Genomic DNA, 19,184 nt, shown 5'->3' with positions numbered 1-19,184 from the left:
CCGGTTAATTTATCCAGCTAACTCCGCTCCTCCCCAGAATGCTTCTTGCCCGCCCCCAACTTATCCGGATACATTCTACTCTGGTAATTAGTTACCCTGCTAGAATTTAGCCAGATAAGGACTGAAATATAGCCAGGTGTGCCATTTAGAAGGAAGGATAACTTTTATGTTATCTGTCTAAATGGTATTTGAATATGGATCTCAAAATGTTTTTTATTTTGAGAATCATTAAATATGAATAAAACCAGTACTTTAAAACACCATAATTTTATGTCAATTCTCTTTTTATCCCCAAACACAATGCGATTGTTTTCTTGGACTGGAAAAGTATTATACTAATTTTCAAAAAAATATGCCATATTACTTGACACTCACCACTAAGATTTTCAGGTCCTTCTGAATTTTTGTAATTGCCAACATATGGTTTTTAGCTTCCTTGAATCCTTCAGCAATGTTCTTCCTTATCTGTGCACTGCACTGTCAACATAATCATTGTTAGTACTTAAACCACTTTTAAGCATGTTGCATGGAAGTCACATAAAGAATTTGTTTCAGATCCACGCCTATGCGTGCCACACGGATGCAAGTGCGTCTCAGAAAGTAGGCTCCTTTAATTCTGGATGGAACTTCTTGCATATCTTTTAAAGTTTGTTTTAAAGACACAATTGAATCTTACACATTTAATTAAAGTCAAGGAATTCATGAGCTGTTTCCCAATATTCTATTTTACCGTTTCCAAGTTTCTTTCCTTTGTTTGAAAAAGGAACTTTGTAGTCCTCAAAGCTAGCATCTTTAAAAATGTGTTAGATATGTAACAGTGACAGCTCTGCCTAGGAATTCTGATTAAGGTCCATCCAACATAATTTAACAGGAAAATAAAACAATATATTTCACTGTGGAACTTGTACAAAACTGGCATATCTTAACTGGAATGCAGGATAGGTGCTCAATTGGAGAGACAATAAAACAAAAGAGGCAGGGAACCAGCACAGATTTAGCAAAGGACATTTACTTATGTAAAACTTGAAAAATGTGTTTGTAAAAGTTTGGACAATCTGCTGAACCGATGACATATCACTTTAAATTGCTCATATTTATTTTTACAAGCTTTAAATTTGCCCAGCAGTGAAATATGCAAAAGTTTTCCACTTCCTCATTATCTCAGTTAATTATTTTGAATGTTATATTTTCTACATGAGAGATAGACGTTATATAGTTTCTGATGACATCTGATACAGTACCAAAGCAAATGGCCGCTGTGTTGGAGGCCTCTAGCCCCACCCCATACCGCCCCTTTTTGCAAGCCCCGAGACTTACGCGCATCGCCGGGCCTTTTGAAAATCCGGCCCTTAATTGGCATCTCAGAGACATGGAGGAAGGAGGATAACCAAAGGGACAGTGCTCTACTGGGGTACAAATTATATTGCAATGACAGAGAGGAGCACCCGGGAGGCGATGTAGCGCTTTATGTCCGGGATGGCATAGAGTCCAACAGGATAAACATCCTGCATGAGACAAAATGCACAATCAAATCTTTATGAGTAGAAATCCCTTGTGTGTTGGGGAAGACTATAGTGATAGGAGTATACTACCGACCACCTAGTCAAGATGGTGAGACGGACAGTGAAATGCTAAAGGAAATTAGGGAAGCTAACCAAAGTGGTAGTGCAGTATAAATTGGGAGATTACAATTACCCAATATTGACTGGGTAATGTAACATCAGGACATGCTAGAGAGATAAAGTTCCTGGATGGAATAAATGACAGTTTTATGGAGCAATTGGTTCAGGAACCGACGAGAGAGGGAGCAATTTTAGATCTAATTTTCAGTGGAGCACAGGATTTGGTTAGAGGGGTAAAGGTGGTGGGGCCGCTTGGCAATAGTGATCATAATATGATCAAATCTGAATTAATGACTGGAAGGGGGACAGTGAGCAAATCCAAGGCTCTCGTGCTAAACTTTCAAAAGGGAAACTTTGATAAAACAAGAAAAATAGAAAAAAAACTGAAAGGAACAGCCACAAAGGTAAAAAGTGTGCAAGAGGCGTGGTCATTGTTAAAAAATACCATCCTTGAAGCACAGTCCAGATGTATTCCACACATTATGAAAGGTGGAAGGAATGCAAAACGATTACCAGCATGGTTAAAAGGGGAGATGAAAGAAGCTATTTTAGCCAAAAGATCTTCATTCAAAAATTGGAAGAAGGATCCAACAGAAGAAAATAGGATAATGCATAAGCATTGGCAAGTTAAATGTAAGACATTGATAAGACAGGCTAAGAGAGAATTTGAAAAGAAGTTGGCCGTAGAGGCTCAAAATCACAGTAAAAACTTTAAAAAATATATCCGAAGCAAAAAGCCTGTGAGGGAGTCAGTTGGACCGTTAGATGATCGAGGGGTTAAAGGGGCACTTAGAGAAGATAAGGCCATCTCGGAAAAATTAAATGATTTCTTTGCTTTGGTGTTTACTGAAGAGGATGTTGGGAAGATACCCGTCCTGGAGAAGGTTTTCATGGGTAATGATTCAGATCAACTGAACCAAATCACATTGAACCTAGAAGATGTGGTAGGCCTGATTGACAAACTGAAGAGTAGTAAATCACCTTGTCCGGATGGTATACACCCTAGGGTTCTGAAGGAACTAAAAAATGAAAAATGAAATTTCAGACCATTTAGTAAAAATTTGTAACCTATCATTAAAATCATCCATTGTACCTGAAGACTGAAGGGTGGCTAATGTAACTCCAATATTTAAAAAGGGCTCCAGGGGTGATCTGGGAAACTACAGACCAGTTAGTCTGACTTCAGTGCCAGGAAAAATAGTCGAAAGTGTTCTAAATATCAAAATCACAGAACATATAGAAAGACATGGTTTAATGGAACAGAGTCAGCATGGCTTTTACCCAAGGCAAGTCGTGCCTCACAAATCTGCTTCACTTTTTTGAAGGAGTTAAACATGTAGATAAAGGTGAACTGGTAGATGTGTATTTGGATTTTCAGAAGGCGTTTGATAAAGTTCCTCATGGGAGGCTTCTACAAAAAGTAAAAAGTCATGGCATAGGTGGCGATGTCCTTTCATGGATTACAAACTGGTTAAAAGACAGGAAACAGAGAGTAGGATTAAATGGACAATTTTCTCAGTGGAAGGGAATGGGCAGTGGAGTGCCTCAGGGATCTGTATTGGGACCCGTACTTTTCAATATATTTATAAATGATCTGGAAAGAAATACAACAAGTGAGGTGATCAGATTTGCAGATGATACAAAATTGTTCAGAGTAATTAAATCACAAGCAGATTGTGAGACTAGAAAATTGGGCATCCAAATGGCAGATGAAATTTAATGTGGATAAGTGCAAGGTGATGCATATAGGGAAAAATAACCCATGCTATAGTTACACAATGTTAGGTTCCATATTAGGAGCTACCACCCAAGAAAGAGATCTAGGCATCATAGTGGATAACACATTGAAATCATCGGTTCAGTGTGCTGCAGCAGTCAAAAAAGCAAACAGAATGTTGGGAATTATTAGAAAGGGAATGGTGAATACAACGGAAATTTAATGCCTCTGTATCGCTCCATAGTGAGACTGCACCTTGAATACTGAGTTCAATTCTGCTCGCCGCATCTCAAAAAAGATATAGTTGCGATGGAAAAGGTAGAGAGAAGGATGACCAAAATATTAAAGAAGATGGAACAGCTCCCCTATGAGGAAAGACTAAAAAGGTTAGGACTTTTCAGCTTGGAGAAGAGACGGCTGAGGGGGGGATATGATAGAGGTGTTTAAAATCATGAGAGGTATAGAATGGGTAAAGGTGAATCAGTTATTTACTCTTTTGGATAATAGAAAGACTAGGGGGCACTCCATGAAGTTAGCATGTGGCACATTTAAAACTAATCAGAGAAAGTTCTTTTTCACTCATCGCACAATTAAACTCTGGAATTTGTTGCCAGACGATGTGTTGCGGTCTGCTCCGCCTCCCCTCTCTCCGCCTTGACCGGCGCTTACCTTCGGGCCAGGGAACGCCGCGCTCACCATCCTCCGGCTCCCAGGGACGCACATAGGCCCATGTGGCCTCCGCCATTTCCTTGCTCCGTGAGGACGGACTCTTTGTGCGCCCAGAACTCGGAAGCCTGGCTCCGCCCGCAGTGATGACGTCACCCGCCACCCAGATATAACCGGCGCTCAGACTATTCCTCTTCGCCTTGCAACGAGGTTCACTACTGTCCTGTAGCTCTGAGTTGCGTTCCTTGCTGTGTTCCCTGCCTGCCTTGACTTCGGTTCGTCCTGACTACGCCTTGCCTGCTGCCTGCCTTGACTTCGGTTCATCCTAAGCCTTGCCTGCTGCCTGCCTTGACTTTGGTTCATCCTGACTACGCCTTGCCTGCTGCCTGCCTTGACTCGGTTCGTCCCGATTACGCCTTGCTTCGCCACGACCCCGGACTCCACGTCAGGTGCCTCTTGCAACTACGCCTGTGAGATAGAGTTGTCTCTGCTGTTCCCTAAGTCCCACGGTGCTGGAACCCTACGGGCCCCTCCTGGGGGGTTCCAGGTGCCCGGGTGAAGAGCTTGTGCTAGCCCTGTTACCACTGGTTGTACCTGCTTCTCTGTTGCTGGACTCTCTCTCTCTCTCTGGGGTCTAAGTCCCAAGGTGCCAGAACCCTACGGGCTCCTCCCGGCGGGTTCCGGGTGCCCGGGTGAAGAGCTTGTGCCAGCCCCTGTCATCTGTGGACTCCCTGGTTCTTTGTTGCTGGACTCTCCCTCGGGGGCCCAAGTCCCAAGGTGCCGGAACCCTACGGGTTCCTCCTGGGGGTTCTGTGTACCCGGGTGAAGATCCTGTATCAGACTCTATTGCTACTGACATCCTGCCCTCTGAGTCTTGGCTCCGCCTCCTGACCTACTCCGCCCCTCGGGGTGGGTTGGCCCAAGGGTCCACTATTCAGCCGCAGAACCCGGCCGCAACAGTTTGCAAGGCCATGGACTCGGCGGAGGTCCCGAGCCCGCAGGCCATTCCGGGAATGTATCTATACACCGTTGTTGCTGCTGGAGCCCAGCAGCAACAACGGTGTATAGATACACTAGCAGCTACGGTGGAACAGTTGGCCGCCCAACTGGAAATCTCGGCTCGGGAATCTCGTCAGGCATCTACAGTCTCTAGAGTCCCAGCGACGCAACTACCCACGCCTCCCCGATATGCCGGGGATAGCAAGTCCTGCCGAGGGTTTTTAAACCAATGTCAGGTACGGTTTACCCTCCTTCCAGCTCAGTTTCCTTCAGACACAGAGAAGGTGGCCTTCATATTCTCTCTATTAGACGGTACAGCTCTTAACTGGGCCTCTCCCTTATGGGAGCGACGGGACTCCATGCTCCAGAATTTGGAAGAGTTTCTCACCAACTTCCTGCTCGCCTTTGACGATCCTGCCCACCTCAGTACAGCAGCCTCAGAACTCCTTACCCTCAGGCGAGGAGCTCGTTCCGTGGCAGACTACGTCATTGAGTTTCGTACACTGGCCATTGAGGTCGGTTGGCAGGATGATTGCTTGAAGGGCATCTTCCTGGAGGGTCTATCCAGCCGTATCAAGGACGAATTAGCAGGCCGAGATCTCCCAGGAGACCTCAATGATCTCATCGAACTAGCCGGTAGAGTGGACGGTCGTCTTCAACAGCGAGCTAAAGAAACTCGCTCCATCCGCAAGCCACATACCGTTCATAGACCCAGGAGTACTGGTATACCTCCCACGCCAATATCCTGAGGGGAGCCCATGCAACTGGGCCGGTCCCCATTAACCCCTGAGGAGAAGAGGAGACGCCGTACACTGGGCCTCTGCCTCTACTGTGGAAGCAAGGGGCATTTCCTTTCAACTTGCCCGGAACGTCCAGGAAAAGCCACTGCCTAGGCTATACGGAGGAGCTACACCTAGGCATTTCTGGAACCGCTCCTCTCTGCACCTTACCAGTCACCTTGAAGTACCCCGGTGGAGAAATCCAGCTTGGAGCATTCATCGACTCTGGTGCGGAAGGGAATTTTATAGTGGCCGACTTGGTGGCCCAGCTAGCCCTTCCCACAGTACAAAGGATTCCTCCTCTACGGATCTCTTCTATCTGAGGCACTTTGCTCCCCGGAGTCATTACCAGCTCCACCGTACCCATTACGCTACAGACCGGATTATTACACTCCGAGCAGACTTTGTTGCTCGTCCTGGAGCGGGCAGTGCATCCTTTGGTCCTGGGCCTCCCATGGCTCCGTCTGCACTCGCCTTCCATCCAATGGGACGACTTTCAGCTGGTTCGGTGGGGTCCAGCCTGTTTTGGCCATTGCCTACAACCTCCGTCTCCATCCAGACCTCTGAGCGTTTGCTCATCCCAGCTGTTACCTGAACCATACCGGTCTTATGAGGATGTCTTTTCTAAAGAGATGGCGGAGATTCTTCCACAGCATCGGCCATTTGATTGTTCTATTGACTTACTCCCGGGGACCACTCCACCCCGCGGCCGAGTATACCCCCTGTCTTTACCTTAGACCAAGGCCATGTCTGAATACGTGACGGAGAATTTGGCCAAGGGGTTCATCCGGCCATCTCGTTCGCCAGCAGGGGCTGGCTTCTTTTTTGTGGCCAAGAAGGATGGGACACTTCGGCCCTGTATCGATTATCGGGGATTAAATGCAATTACCAAGCGGGATCGATACCCCCTACCGTTGATCCCGGAACTACTGGATCGCCTCCAAGGTGCTCAGGTATTCACCAAATTGGACCTGAGGGGGGCTTACAATCTGGTGCGCATCCGTCCCAGGGATGAGTGGAAGACGGCGTTCAACACCCGGGACGGGCACTATGAATATCTCGTAATGCCCTTTGGTCTCTGCAACGCCCCAGCCGTCTTCCAACACCTTATGAATGAGGTTTTACGAGACTTCCTGAATTCCTTCGTGATAGTATACCTGGATGACGTTCTCATATTCTCCAAAGATTTGGCATCTCATCGACGGCACGTGAGACAGGTACTTCAGGTTCTCCGAGAGAATCATCTGTATGCCAAAATGGAGAAATGTACCTTTGAGGCAGAATCCCTGCCTTTCCTGGGCTATATTATTTCCTCGACCGGTTTCCAAATGGACCCAGAGAAGGTAGCAGCCATTACCCAATGGCCCCAGCCGAAAGGGCTTAAGGCACTCCAGCGTTTTTTGGGGTTTGCAAATTTTTACAGGCACTTCATTCCCGCTTACTCCCATCGGGTGGCTCCACTCACGGCTCTGACCCGCAAAGGCGCTGACGCTAGGAACTGGTCGGAGGACGCAGTCGCTGCGTTTACCGATCTTAAGAAGGCCTTCCTATCGGATGTCTGCCTCCGGCACCCGGACCCCTCCAGGCCTTTCATAGTGGAGGTCGATGCCTCCAACGTCGCAGTAGGTGCAGTGCTGAGTCAGCACTCAGACTCAGGAAAACTTCTACCCTGCTCATACTTTTCGAGAAGGTTTTCTCCTGCTGAGAGCAACTACTCCATCGGGGACAAGGAGTTACTGGCCATTAAGTTGGCACTGGAAGAGTGGAGGCAGTGGCTGGAGGGAGCTTTGCACACCGTCACGGTTTTTACAGACCATAAAAACCTCGAGTTCTTGTCACAAGCCCAGCGCCTGAATCCCCGTCAGGCCCGTTGGCCCTAGTTTTTTAGCCGATTCAACTTTGTCTTACAATATCGACCGGTGGCCAAGAATGTCCGGCGGATGCCCTCTCCAGGACCACATGTATTGAGGGAGATCCAGAGCCGCCCCAGAAGACGGCTCTGGACAGAAGACAATGTGTGATGGTAAATGGAGCCTTCTCTGAAGAGAGAGCGGTTTTAAGTGGTGTACCGCAAGGATCGGTGTTGGGACCGGTCCTGTTCAATATCTTTGTGAGCGACATTGCGGACGGGATAGAAGGTAAGGTTTGTCTTTTTGCGGATGACACTAAGATCTGCAACAGAGTGGACACGCCGGAAGGAGTGGAGAGAATGAGACGGGATCTAAGGAAACTGGAAGAGTGGTCGAAGATATGGCAGCTGAGATTCAATGCCAAGAAGTGCAAAGTCATGCATATGGGGAGTGGAAATCCGAATGAACTGTACTCGATGGGGGGGAAAGGCTGATGTGCACGGAGCAGGAGAAGGACCTTGGGGTGATAGTGTCTAATGATGTGAAGACAGCGAAACAATGCGACAAGGCGATAGCAAAAGCCAGAAGAATGCTGGGCTGCATAGAGAGAGGAATATCGAGTAAGAAAAGGGAAGTGATTATTCCCTTGTGCAGGTCCTTGGTGAGGCCTCACCTGGAGTACTGTGTTCAGTTCTGGAGACCGTATCTACAAAAAGACAAAGACAAGATGGAAGCGGTACAGAGAAGGGCGACCAGGAAGGTGGAGGATCTTCATCGGATGACGTACGAGGAGAGATTGAAGAATCTAAATATGTACACCCTGGAGGAAAGGAGGAGCAGAGGTGATATGATACAGACTTTCAGATACTTGAAAGGTTTTAATGATCCAAAGACAACGACAAACCTTTTCCGTAGGAAAAAAATCAGCAGAACCAGGGGTCACGATTTGAGGCTCCAGGGAGGAAGATTCAGAACCAATGTCAGGAAGTATTTCTTCACGGAGAGGGTGGTGGATGCCTGGAATGCCCTTCCGGAGGAAGTGGTGAAGACCAGAACTGTGAAGGACTTCAAAGGGGCGTGGGATAAACACTGTGGATCCATAAAGTCAAGAGGCCGCCAATGAAGAGTGGGTGACTCGCCAGAATGATGGCTACTGCTTGGACACAATACCCTTATTCAATAAACATACACATGCTTACTGTGACTCCAACATCGCTCTAAGCTTCAACAGCAAGAGGAAATGTGAAAAAAGGATTTGCACTTACAATGAGGGGAGTAGCTGGCTTGTTACGGCGGTTACTACCCCAAACCAAATATGCCTGATACTTCACTTTCAATGCATATACAGCATAGCTCTCTGCTTCAATGACAGGGGAGAAGAATAACTGATACTTCACACATCCAGCAGAGCTCTCTGCTACAACGGCAAGGGAGAAGAAAAAGGGTTCGCACTCAAAAAGCGGGGAGTAGCTGGCTTGTTACGGCGGTTACTACCCCAAACCAAATGTGCCTGATACTTCACTTTCCATGCATATCCAGCATGGTTCTCTGCTTCATCGGCATGGGAGAAAGAGTGATACATCACGCATTTCCAGCATAGCTCTCTGCTTCAACAGCAGGGGAAAAAAAAAACAAAAACAAAAAACTGATGCTTCACGCATATCCTGCATAGCTTCAACGACAGGGGTGAAGAAAAAAAGGATTCGCAATCACAAAGCGAGGAGTAGCTGGCTTGTTACGGCGGTTACTACCCCAAACCAAATGTGCCTGATACTTCACTTTCAATGCATATCCAGCATGGCTCTCTGCTTCAACGGCAGGGGAGAAGAAAAAAAACCAACAAGGGCTGTACAACATAGTCTAGGTAAAACAAATAAGCATGGGTGTAGCTTGCTTATCGCGGCGGTTACTGCCCCTACTACCCCTAACTAATCAAGCTAGATATTTCACTTGGATGCAGCTCCATCACTGCTCTCTACATTAATGGTGGGGGTGGAAGGGGAATAGAACCAAGAGCTAAGAGAAACAGATAAGAATGAGAGAAAAAATGTGTGAGGCTTGCTGGGCAGACTGGATGGGCCATTCGGTCTTCTTCTGCCGTCATTTCTATGTTTCTATGTTTCTAATTCATCTTGGATCCTAGTAAGGTCCGTCTCTCAGCCTTGACGGTAATCACCCAGGACAGAACTATAGTTCCCCGCAAGGATCGCCTAACCGTACTTCAATGGGCCCACGACTCCCTCATCGGCGGCCATGCTGGCCGTGAAAGGACATTAGAACTACTTAACCGATACTATTGGTGGCCCAATCTCCGATGCGACATCGCCACGTATGTGCAATCCTGCCCTACCTGCGCTCGTCAGAAATCCAGCCCGGGTTTTCCCTGCGGACTTCTTCAACCTCTACCTATCCCCACAGAACCCTGGACTCACTTAGCCACAGACTTTGTGGTAGACTTCCCACCATCTAGCGGCCATACGGTGATCTGGGTAACAGTAGACCGCTTTTCTAAAATGGTGCACTTGGTTCCTCTTCCCAAGCTCCCAGCGGCTCCGGAACTGGCCCTTCTGTTTGCTCAACACATCTTTTGCCTGCATGGTCTCCCTCAGGACATTGTGTCGGATCGAGGACCCCAGTTCGTGGCTCGTTACTGGCGAGCTCTTTGTAAATGTTTTAAGGTAAAACTCAATTTCTCCACGGCATTCCATCCGCAAAGCAATGGACAGACAGAGCGGATGAACCGCACCTTAAAATCCTATATCCGCTCTTTCATAAATGAGTGTCAGGATAATTGGTCCGAGTTACTGCCGTGGGCGGAATTTGCTTATAATAATCAGGTCCACGCAGCCACGGGCATGTCTCCTTTCCAGGTGGTGTACGGGAAGCCCCTAAGACCACCACTCCCTCTCGATGCCTCAAGCACTTCGCCCGCTGCCCAGGCTACCGCTCGCCAGCTTCAGGTTCTCTGGCGAGGAACCCAGAGCAAACTACGCCGGGCAGCTGCCTCCGCCAAACAGGCGGCAGACCGTCATCGACGACCAGCCCCTGCCTATCAACCGGGAGACCGGGTGTGGCTTAACGCCAAGAATATCAGTCTTCGCCTCCCTTCTCGGAAGTTTGCACCCCGGTTCTGCGGCCCGTTTCGTGTGGCCGAGAGAGTGGGCTTGGTGTCCTATCGTCTGAGACTGCCGTCTACATTCCGGATCCATGATGTGTTCCATGTATCCCTCCTGAAACCTGTGGTCCTTTCCCGTTTCCATCGCACTCCTCCGGATCCTGTGGTCACACCCATAGATGAGGATCCTACTTACTTACTTACTTACTTACTTATTTATTTATTGATTGTTTTTGTTATACCGAGTTTCTTGACATGCATCACATCAACCCGGTTTACAATTAACAGAGTGTGTAAAGCATAACGTAACGTAAAACAATGTTCTCAATAAGAACCTTGAACTTTAAATACAGTGAATCAGATAAAGGATGTGAGAAAGTTACAATAAAATAGGGAAATTAACTTGGAACTGGAAGAGGGGAGAGATTGAACAGAGCAATATTTACATTTCAGCCTATTAATGTAATAGAGTAGCAGAGTGAGTAAATAAAAATATGTGAGTAACTGTGGCGGTACATCACTATGAAACGGTACATAAATAACCAAATGCATAAATATTGCAATGGTATGATAAAAGCTCAGCAGGTATTAATGAGTGTCAATTTAAGGTTGGTTGAATCGTATTTAGGTCCAGTTATTGGAGAAGAGTTTGTGCTATTGAGTGGTGGTTTTATTCAAGGCTTGGAAAAGCTTTTTTGAAAAGCCAAGTCTTTAGTCTTTTCCTAAATGTTAGAGAGCATGGCTCCTGTCTCCACTACGGCTCGTACTTATCAAGTACGAGACGTAGTGGATGTTCGTTTCCATAACCGCAGGTGGGAATACCTCCTGGCCTGGGAGGGTTGTAGCGACGAGGATAATACATGGGAGCCCAGTCGTAACATCCTTGACAAGGACCTTCTGCGCCAGTTTCACCAGGACCATCCTGAGAAGCCTGGACCCCTCAAGAGGGGCCGTAAAGGGGGGGGGTACTGTTGCGGTCTGCTCCGCCTCCCCTCTCTTCGCCTTGACCGGCGCTTACTTTCGGGCCAGGGAACGCCGCGCTCACCATCCTCCGGCTCCCAGGGACGCACATAGGCCCATGTGGCCTCCGCCATTTCCTTGCTCCGCTTGCACTGGCCTCGCGTGTGCGCGAGGACGGACTCTTTGTGCGCCCAGAACCCGGAAGCCTGGCTCCGCCCGCAGTGATGACGTCACCCGCCACCCAGATGTAACCAGCGCTCAGACTATTCCTCTTCGCCTTGCAACGAGGTTCACTACTGTCCTGTAGCTCTGAGTTGCGTTCCTTGCTGTGTTCCCTGCCTGCCTTGACTTCGGTTCGTCCTGACCACGCCTTGCCTGCTGCCTGCCTTGACTTCGGTTCATCCTGACTAAGCCTTGCCTGCTGCCTGCCTTGACTTTGGTTCATCCTGACTACGCCTTGCCTGCTGCCTGCCTTGACTCGGTTCGTCCCGATTACGCCTTGCTTCGCCACGACCCCGGACTCCACGTCAGGTGCCTCTTGCAACTACGCCTGTGAGATAGAGTTGTCTCTGCTGTTCCCTAAGTCCCACGGTGCTGGAACCCTACGGGCCCCTCCTGGGGGGTTCCAGGTGCCCGGGTGAAGCTCTTGTCTTGAACTCTATTCTCTCCGAACTGTCTAGTTCCTTGCTGCAGCCTCTCTCACTAGCACCCAAGTCCCAAGGCGTCAGAACCCTACGGGCCCCTCCTGGGCGGTTGCTGGTGCCCGGGTGAAGAGCTTGTGCTAGCCCTGTTACCACTGGTTGTACCTGCTTCTCTGTTGCTGGACTCTCTCTCTCTCTCTGGGGTCTAAGTCCCAAGGTGCCAGAACCCTACGGGCTCCTCCCGGGGGGTTCCGGGTGCCCGGGTGAAGAGCTTGTGCCAGCCCCTGTCATCTGTGGACTCCCTGGTTCTTTGTTGCTGGACTCTCCCTCGGGGGCCCAAGTCCCAAGGTGCCGGAACCCTACGGGCTCCTCCTGGGGGGTTCTGTGTACCCGGGTGAAGATCCTGTATCAGACTCTATTGCTACTGACATCCTGCCCTCTGAGTCTTGGCTCCGCCTCCCGACCTACTCCGCCCCTCGGGGTGGGTTGGCCCAAGGGTCCACTATTCAGCCGCAGAACCCGGCCGCAACAGGATGTGGTTAGTGCAGTTAGTGTAGCTGTGTTTAAAAAAGGATTGGATAAGTTCTTGGAGGAGAAGACCATTACCTGCTATTAATTAAGTTGACTTAGAAAATAGCCACTGCTATTACTAGCAACAGTAACATGGAATAGACTTAGTTTTTGGGTACTTGCCAGGTTCTTGTGACCTGGATTGGCCACTGTTGGAAACAGGATGCTGGGTTGATGGACCCTTGGTCTGACCTAGTATGGCATGTTCTTATTCAGAAAATGGATCTAGGCATCATCATTGATAATACATTGAAATCCTCTGCTCATAGTGCAGCAGCAGCAGCCAAGAAAGCAAATAATATGCTAGGGATTATTAGGCAAGGAATGGAGAATAAAACAGAGACTAGGAAACATTCAGTGAAGTTACTAGGTGATACATTTAAGAGAAATAGAAGAAAATATTTTTTTTACCCAACACATAATTAAACTCTGGAATTCGTTGCCAGAGAACATGATAAAATCTGTTAGTGTAGCTGGGTTTTAAAAGGTTTAGACAAGTTCCTGGAAGAAAGCTCATAAATCATTATTAAGGTGGACTTGGGATAATCCACTTCTTCTCCCTGGGATCAGCAACTTGAAATCTATCTACCCCTTGGGATCCTGCTAGGTACTTGTGACCTGGATTGGCCACTGTTGGAAACAGGATCCTGGGTTTGATGGACCTTTGGTCTGACTCAGTATGACAAGTCTTATGTTCTTAAACTATCCACACATATTTACACCTACTAATTTTTATGGGTAGTTTTTGCGAGAAAAATTAGATGCATACTTTTGAAAATTCAAAAGTATGTACATAAGTGCAAGCCTCTTCCTAACCCCTACCTCAGGAACACTTCTACACAGTGCAGGTAAAGTTAAGCATGAAGGGGCCCTATGCTCCTAAGAGAGAGTCTGCTGTGTCTGCCCACAAACTCAACTACCAACAGCATTACCTCTGAAAGAGGAGAAAAGAAACCATAAGTGACTGCAATATGGGTGGAGAGCTGCTTTCATGTGATCCTCAACCCCAGATCCAAGTCACCCTAGATAGGAGAGCTGTTGGAAGGCAAACATGCCAGGGAAGAAATAGAGGGAAGAGAAACCTTCCCTCAGAGGTAGAGTGCCACCCAACTCAACACCGATGAGCCCAGCAGATATCCAAAGAGCCACTCTCTCTATGTGAGGGGAATCCTTATCTGCTACAAGGGAGCAGATTTCCAGGAAAGAGAATCCCCAACCCTATGAGGATTCCCAATCTGGGCTAGAAAGAGAGAGAAAAAAACAAATTAAACCTAAACTACTGCAAGGGAAGCGAGGGTAAATAAAAAACACCAAGGCTCTGCCTGAAAAACAGCTGTTAGCAGTTCCAGAACTGTCACAGCCTTGGCTGTGAGAAGAGCAAAGCTGAAACCGTGACCACATGGCTTTGAGGAAAAAGAAAGATTGAGGGACTCTGCCTGAGAGATGGGGAGGAGGCTACAGTTGCACATGCTCAGTAGAGCATGCTGAAAGTTCTCAAAGCTTTGAGATCAAAGATCCCTGCCTGGCTCCATCGGATGATGTTACCCATGTTGTGTTTGGAGAAAGTAATGCGACGGACTTAGATAAACGTCAGCCCCATTATCTTAGCATGTATGAGGGAGATGTAGTTATATTCCTGAGCGAGCATCGGGACGCTAATGTGGATCATCAATGGTCCCATGGAAAGATTTAACGGGCTCAGGGACCTGAAACGCCCCCAAAGATAAAAACAAATCACCCCAGAGCCTTTGGAGATCCCCACCACCAACTGAGTTGTCTCTGGCCCCTCAAAAGATGAAAAAAATGTTAAAGGGAAACTGTATGGCGCCGGCCTGCTTCCTTTACCAACCCCTCCCCATAATCCAAAAAAGTGCCCCCTTAGCCTTATACTGCTACCCCACCCTTCCATCCAAATAATGAAATCTCCCTGGGGTCTAGTGATCTCCCAATGCCCCACACCTCCAACTAAAAATGAAGGGCCTAGTAGTCAGGAAGGGGGGCAGCCGTACTCCCACTTCCATTCCTCAAACCACCCAGCACCTTTAATTGAAATCATTGGTTTTCAGTGGGGGCCTGAAGCTTCCTCTAGCTCTAGGCCTCTCAATGTCATTTTTCAAAATGGTATTGACATGACCTTGCCCCTATCACATGACAGGGGCAAAGTCTAGGACCGGATCGAAGCCATGTCGCTTGGGTCCTGTCCTCAGACTATGCCAGGTACAAGGTCAGGTCGACACCATTTTGAAAACTGGCATTGCTGGGCCCAGAGCTAGGGGGCACTCAGGGCCTCCTCTGAAGATCAAAGATTTCAATTAGAGGCATGGGGGTGGGTGGTAAGGTGAGGTTGCGAGTTCGGCAGTGCTTCCTAGACCATCAGACCTCAAGGATATTTCATGATTTAGATAGGGAGAAAAGGGATGGGGCTGATGGAGGCAGGCGGTAAGGCTTAGGGGCACTTTTTTTTGATTAAGGGGGGAGGTTGGGCAATGGAGTGGGCTGTCACCGGTTTTTTTTTCCCTGTAACATTTTTTTTCCTTTTATTTTTGGGCTAGAACTGCCTCAAAAGGCAGTGGGGGGTGGGGAAGGAGCGGGTTGGTGTCACCATTGACCCCCAGGGGGATTTTTGGTTAATTTAGGGGGAGGTTAGGCCTTGGGCCCTTTAAGTGATGGTGACCCCAGCTGAGGTGAGCTGCCAACGCGCAGTTAGGCCCCATACTACGGTGTGATTGTTTGTTGCATGTTTGTGCCGAGGTAAAAAAAACTGTGCCGCAGTAGTGCTGCAATAGTTTGTCAAGAAGAGGACGGCCCCAGCCCCGCAATATTTGTCCCCTCCTGCGATGAACTATTGCAGCTTAGTAAATCTCCCTATTAGTGCATACATTCACGACACACTTCTAATTCAATTTATATTCATTTGTCTGAAGAAAAAAAAATCATATTCTGCATTAGAAATTAATACGTATATTATTACTCACTAGTTTTAATCTGGAATTTTCCGTTACAGCAAGTTCAAGTCTTCTGTTTACTTCATAGATGTTTTTCTCTGTGCCCATCAATTCTCCTCTATGTGTTTGCACTTGTTTCAGAACATCTGCACGACAATCTTTCAGTTGAGCTGCATTTTCTTCCTATTAGTAAACAATCAGTTAATCAGCGATTGGATCCCGTATTTGACAGAGCCAGCAGGGTCCTGATGTGACAACATGTTCAGACCTTAAGGGAGGCCTTGCATGCTTCACCCTCTTCATTTGTTAATTTTTTAGGGTGAGTGATTGTTAAACAAAAGGTGGGTAATAAATCCAAGGTAATTAATTAATTAAGAAAAATAAGCTTTCTGATTGGTTGAAAGAGTTAAAACCTGTTGCAATAGTGAACATAAAGAGGCCTATGCACCAAAGCTTAGCATGAACAATCAATAGAGTGCTTTACATTAAGAGGATAACTGTAAAAAAAAAAAAACTGCACATGGCCCCATATGCATGTGTATAATGGGGCCACACATAAGTAAGCTGGTATTTTATAATTTGAGTACATACATTGCGTAGATTATAGAATATATTATACAAAACGTGTATAAGTTTGCTATTTATGCAAATGTTTGCGTATATGTAAACTCACTGTTCACATGTATGCTTTTTCTGGAGCAGGTGGTTGGGGGTGGAGGTAAGGAATATTAGGGGACAGGATGGGAGTGGGGCATTAGATGCCATTTCAGGACCTTTTAGAGGATGGGGATAGGGGTGCCATGATGAGCTTGAGGTAGGGCAATAGGCATAAATGGATGCCAAAAATTATTTGTAATAGCTTAATGGGGTGGGAGATCTACCGCAACAAAAACTCTACCAGTCCATCAATGTGCAAGTGATCTGTGATGCTCGACTGCACATCCTTGATGTGGTTGCCAGGTACATGGGAGCTGCGCACAATTTCTTTATACTTAGGGAATGTAGCCTGTTTGAAAATTTTGAAGATGGCCTCTAAGGTGACAGTTGGCTCGTAGGTAAGAGTGCTGCTTCTTTCTATGGTCTCTCTCCAGCTATGTGTTTACTAGGGGTGTGAATCGTGTGATCGATCGTCTTAACGATCGATTTTGGCTGGGGGGGGGGAGGGAAATCTGATCGTGGTTTGTTTTTTTTTTTAAATCGTTAAAAATCGTAAATCGGGGGAGGGCGGGAAAACCGGCACCAAAAAAACCCTAAAACCCACCCCGAACCTTTAAAACAAATCCCCCACCCTCCCGAACCCCCCCAAAATGTTTTAAATTACCTGGGGTCCAGTGGGGGGGGGTCCCGACGCGATCTCCTGCGTGCAGGAGGTCGCTCCCAGACCCCCGCTGGACTTTTGGCAAGTCTTGTGGGGGTCAGGAGGCCCCCCCAAGCTGGCCAAAAGTCCCTGGGGGTCCAGCGGGGGTCCGGGAGTGATCTCCTGCCCGCGTGACGTCGGGAGCCAGGAACCAAAATGGCGCCGGCGCTACCTTTGCCCTGTCACATGATAAGGGCAAAGGGCCACCGGCGCCATTTCTCAACGCAGCCGTGGCCAGAGAGCTGGAGATCGCGTCGGGACCCCCCCACTGGACCCCAGGTAATTTAAAACATTTTGGGGGGTTCGGGAGTGTGGGGGATTTGTTTTAAAGGTTAGGGTTTTTTTGGTGTGCCGGTTTTCCCGCGCCCTATTTAACGATACAATACAAATGCCCCTGATGATAAATCGGGGGCATTTGTATTGTATCATGCACTCTAACGATTTTGGACGATTTTAAAATTATCTGACGATAATTTTAATCGTTCAAAAACGATTCACATCCCTAGTGTTTACAGCAAATGGCACTAACACGAAGGGCTGTCAGGGACGTGACTGCATTAGTTATAAGAGAAGTGGCTTGCACAGTTATGTTGACAAGTCATAGTGCCAGGGCCCAGCTTTGACTCTCTGTGCTTTGGGCCTGCTAATGTTGCATGCCCAAACAATGCATTGCCACTAAGCTCCATGTGTGACCGAGCACTACAGACTTTCAACTAGTTAACTTTAAGCAAGTGGCTAATCAAATCCTCCCTCTTGGAGCTGTTGAAATGTCTCCTGTCAATCAAAACTATTTTATGTACACAATGCAGAGACACCCAGGAAGGTGTGCTGGGTATCAGCTAGGATGTCAGCCACAGTTTGTCTTGACAATCACAGGGGTATATGGATTCAATTGAAGCTGGGGGCTGTGCATTTTGGCACAATTCTAGTCACTAGGGATGTGAATCGTTTTTTGACGATTTAAAATATCGTCCGATATATTTTAAATCGTCAAAAAATCGTTAGGGCCACGATACAATACCAATTCCCCCGATTTATCGTTAAAAAATCGTAAATCGGGGGAAGGGGGAGGGCAGGAAAACCGGCACACTAAAACCCCCTAAAACCCACCCCCGACCCTTTAAATTAAATCCCCCACCCTCCCGAACCCCCCCCCCCAATGCTTTAAATTACCTGGGGATCCGGCGGTGGTCCAGAACGGCGGCGGTCCGGAACGGCCCCCTCAATAGAATCGTGTTGTCTTCAGCCGGCGCCATTTTTCAAAATGGCCGCCGCAAAATGGCGGCGGCCATAGACAAAAACGATTTGACGGAGGAGGTCGTTCCGGACCCCCGCTGGACTTTTGGCAAGTCTTGTGGGGGTCAGGAGGCCCCCCCAAGCTGGCCAAAAGTTTCCTGGGAGTCCAGCGGGGTTCCGGGAGCGATTTCTTGCCGCGAATCGTTTTCGTACGGAAAATGGCGCCGGCAGGAGATCGACTGCAGGAGGTCGTTCAGCGGGGGTTCCGGACCGCCGCTGAACGACCTCCTGCACTCGATCTCCTGCCGGCGCCATTTTCCGTACGAAAACGATTCGCGGCAAGAAATCGCTCCCGGAACCCCGCTGGACTCCCAGGAAACTTTTGGCCAGCTTGGGGGGGCCTCCTGACCCCCACAAGACTTGCCAAAAGTCCAGCGGGGGTCCGGAACGACCTCCTCCGTCGAATCGTTTTTGTCTATGGCTGCCGCCATTTTGCGGCGGCCATTTTGAAAAATGGCGCCGGCTGAAGACAACACGATTCTATTGAGGGGGCCGTTCCGGACCGCCGCCGTTCTGGACCACCGCCGGATCCCCAGGTAATTTAAAGCATTTGGGGGGGTTCGGGAGGGTGGGGGATTTAATTTAAAGGGTCGGGGTGGGTTTTAGGGGGGTTTAGTGTGCTGGCTCACGATTTTAACGATTTTTCACGATAGTTTACACACCCAAA

General features: G+C 48.0%; 1 long non-coding RNA gene across 1 annotated transcript in view; it reads right to left on the bottom strand.

Annotated features, from left to right (window-relative positions):
* Positions 1-379: 379 nt before the first annotated feature.
* The window catches only part of LOC115089845, a 39,666-nt gene continuing 20,861 nt past the window's right edge, over positions 380-19,184 (bottom strand). The window contains exons 2-3 of the long non-coding RNA XR_003856252.1: positions 15,895-16,047; positions 380-477 (exon numbers count right to left, since the gene is read on the bottom strand). This is a non-coding gene — a long non-coding RNA (uncharacterized LOC115089845). The remainder of the gene's footprint in view (positions 478-15,894; positions 16,048-19,184) is intronic.

The sequence above is a fragment of the Rhinatrema bivittatum genome, chromosome 4, assembly GCF_901001135.1.
Source record: "Rhinatrema bivittatum chromosome 4, aRhiBiv1.1, whole genome shotgun sequence".
NCBI lineage: Eukaryota > Metazoa > Chordata > Amphibia > Gymnophiona > Rhinatrematidae > Rhinatrema > Rhinatrema bivittatum.
This window is presented reverse-complemented; position numbering and strand designations above follow the sequence as displayed.